The sequence below is a fragment of the Rana temporaria genome, chromosome 2, assembly GCF_905171775.1.
Source record: "Rana temporaria chromosome 2, aRanTem1.1, whole genome shotgun sequence".
Lineage (NCBI taxonomy): Eukaryota > Metazoa > Chordata > Amphibia > Anura > Ranidae > Rana > Rana temporaria.
Genome location: NC_053490.1, coordinates 96,836,708 through 96,840,509, shown reverse-complemented (window position 1 = coordinate 96,840,509; position 3,802 = coordinate 96,836,708).

Genomic DNA, 3,802 nt, shown 5'->3' with positions numbered 1-3,802 from the left:
AGTTTCCCTGCGCTGCCCGAGTCCCGAGCTGAGTCTCCGATCCTGTTCCCCCCCCCCAGGCCCAGGGGGCGGCCGCGGATTCGACAGAGGTGGCGATGCGAGTGATGTCATCGCGCATCCCGCCAGGCGCGCCAAACTTTAAAAATAGTCACGAGAGGGAATGGATGGAGCAGTCTTGCCTTCTTGGTGTCGGCTCCAGGCCGTGGTCTATCCGGACTCCAGACAGCCCTGTGACAGCCCAGCAGCTACCCAGACATCCACAGCAGAAACGGACCAGGCCAGCTCATGGCAAGCCAAGCCTGCATTCTCAGACTTCCTTGCCTCAAGGTACTAAAGGAGCTGGTGGTGGTGGCAGGACTCAGGAGGTGACGGCGGTGGTGGCAGAAGGATATGGTTATAGTGGCAGGAGGAGCTGGTGAGGGCAGGAGCTATGGAGGACAGGAGCTGGTGAGGGCAGGAGGTGATGGTGGCAGGAAGAGCTGGTGGTGGCAGGAGGTGGAGGGAGCTGCTGGTGGCAGGAGGTGGTGGTGGCAGGAGGAGCTTTTGGCAGGAGCTGGTGATGGTGGCAGTAGGTGACGGTGGTGGCAGAAGGAGCTGGTGATGATGGCAGGAGCTGGTGATGGTGGCAGGAGGAGCTTGTGGCAGGTGATGGTGGCAGGAGCTGGTGGGGCAGGAGGTGGCAGGAGCTGGTGGGGCAGGAGGTGGCAGGAGCTGGTGGGGGCAGGAGGTGATGGTGGCAGGAGGTGGCAAGAGCTGGTGGTGGCAGGAGGATCTGGTAGGGACATGAGCTGGTGGTGGCAGGAGCTGGTGATGGTGGCAGGAGGAGCTATGGAGGACAGGAGCTGGTGAGGGCAGGAGGTGATGGTGGCAGGAGCTGGTGGTGGCAGGAGGAGCTTCTGGCCGGAGCTGGTGATGGTAGCAGTAGGTGACGGTGGTGGCAGAATGAGCTGGTGATGGTGGCAGGAGATGGTGATGGTGGCAGGAGCTGGTGGGGCAGGAGGTGAAGGTGGCAAGAGCTGGTGGTGGCAGAAGGAGCTGGTAGGGACATGAGCTGGTGGTGACAGAAGGAGCTGGTGATGATGGCAGGAGGAGCTTTGGAGGACAGGAGCTGGTGAGGGCAGGAGGTGATGGTGGCAGGAGCTGGTGGTGGCAGGAGGAGCTTCTGGCCGGAGCTGGTGATGGTGTCAGTAGGTGACGGTGGTGGCAGAATGAGCTGGAGATGGTGATGTTATCAGGAGCTGGTGGGGCAGGAGGTGGCAGGAGCTGGTGGGGACAGGAGGTGATGGTGGCAGAAGGTGGCAAGAGCTGGTGGTGGCAGCAGAAGAAGCTGGCTGAGGCAAGGTTAATGACCACTACTGTGTATTATAAAAAAAAAAAAACTGCAGGCAAAATATGGTTTTGAGTTATTTTAAATGAGCCATGATTGCCATCTGACTAGCATTGTTGCTGCCCTCTGTTCATGTGTTCCCAAAGTGGCACCCCCACTGTGAAAGTGCATAAAATTGGAGTATGAACTGTATGCGAATTAACCACTTAAGCCCCGGACCATTATGCAGGTTAAGGACCTTGCCCCTTTTTGCGATTCGGCACTGCGTTGCTTTAACTCACATTTTGTACGGCCCCCGAATGATGTTACAAAAATCCAAATGGCCCTTGGCAGAAAAAAGGTTCCCCACCCCTGACTTAGATAGTACCATACCACCTGGCCCCTAGGGTACAGCTTTTAATGGAGATATCTTGGTTCCAGAACTGCCAATGCCTAGGCCCCGACTAGAGTAGATTGTGCTACGTGATGACTTTTCTGTATGCTGTTTCACAATGTTTACCTGTATACCTGATTATTGTATTGCACTTTGACTGAGGCGAAGCTCGCTAGGATCATACACCTGTGTAGTGATTGTTTGTTATGTTTTTATAAAAAAAAAAAAAGTTAACCTTAAAAAAAAAAAAAGAACATCCCGTAGTACAGTAAAACACAGGCTAGGCGCACATTTAACCCTGATGTTTAACCCCTTCCCAGCCAGTGTCATTAGTATAGTGACAGTGCATATTTTTAGCACTGATCACTGTATTAGTGCCACTGGTACTAAAAAGTGTCAGTTAGTGTCAGAATGTTTGCCGCAATATTGCAGTGCCGCTAGTAAAAAAAAAACAAAAAACGATCCCATCGTTTGTAGACACAGTGGGCCAGATTCTCGTAGATCGGCGTATCTTTGTTCCGGCGTAGCATATCCTATTTACTCTACGCCTCCGCAACTTAGACGGGCAAGTGCTGTAATCTCAAAGCACTTGCTCCGTAAGTTGCGGCGGCGTAGCGTAAATAGGCCGGCGTAAGCCCGCCTAATTCAAATTTGGAACAGGGGGGCGTGTTTTATGTAATTAACTTGTAACCCGACGTGATTGACGTTTTTTCACGAACGGCGCATGCGCCGTCCGTGGAATATCCCAGTGTGCATTGCTCCATAGTACGCCGCAAGGACGTATTGGTTTCGACGTAAATGATGTCCAGCCCCATTCACGGACGACTTACGCAAACGACGTAAAATATTCAAAATTCGACGCGGGAACGACGTCCATACTTAACATTGGTACGCCGCATGTACGCCACCATATAGCAGGGGTAACTTTACGCCGGGAAAAGCCTAGCGTAAACGGCGTATCTGTACTGCGTCGGCCGGGCGTACGTTCGTGAATTTGCGTATCTAGCTGATTTACATATTTCTAGGCATAAATCAGCGTACACGCCGCTAGCGGCCAGCATAAATATGCAGTTATCTAATAGAAATCTATACGTAACTGATTCTAAGAATCAGGCGCATAGATACGACCGCCCAGACTCAGAGATACGACGGCGTATCTGGAGATACGCCGTCGTATCTCCTTTGAGAATCTGGCCCTATAACATTTGTGCAAACCCATCAATATACGCTTGTTGGATTTTTTTTTACCAAAAAAATGTAGCAGAATACATATTGGCCTAAATGTATGAAGAAATTCGATTTTTTCCTTTTTTTTATTGGATATGTTTTATAACAGAAAGTAAAAATTATTGTTTTCTTTTTTTCAAAATTGTCGTTTTTTTTTTAATATAGCACAAAAAATTAATGCAGAGGTGACCATATACCCCCAAAAGAAAGCTCTATTTGTGGGGAAAAAATGACATCAATTTTATTTGGGCACAGCTTTGCACGACCGCGCAATTGTCAGTTAAAGCAACGCAGTGCCGTATTGCAAAAAATAACCTGGTTATGAAGGGGGTAAATCTTCCGAAGGTCAAGTGTTTAAGGCTCATGCCATGCAGGTGTGACGGAGCATGTGCCCATTTCCTTTAGAGCAGCCCGTTCATTTCAAGGGACTACCCTAAGCATGAGAAACGTGCAAATAAAGCCCCAGAGCCTTTTGCAAACTTACGCCACACACAACCGCATGGTGCTGCGGTCCCATGCGTATCGGCGTACGTGAAAATTTGTGCGCTAGCATGATTTTGTGTTCCAACCAGGACATATATGAACGTGGCTTTAGTATATTCACCTGAAGACATGAGTATACCTTCACATTGCAGCAAGACCCCCCCCACTTTATTATTGATTTGTATTATGGTGTTCTGTACAGTATGTGAGAGGGAAGCCGAGTGGGGAGGACATGGCTCACACAGAGCTGAGTAGGGAGGAAGGACATACAAAGCAGTGTGGAGGACTGAGGAGACGCTCTGTACAGGTATGACTCCTCTCTGTTCCTGGCACAACCTGTATACAGGTATAGTCCCGCCTCTCTAGCCCTCACATTCCCCACCCGCTTCCTC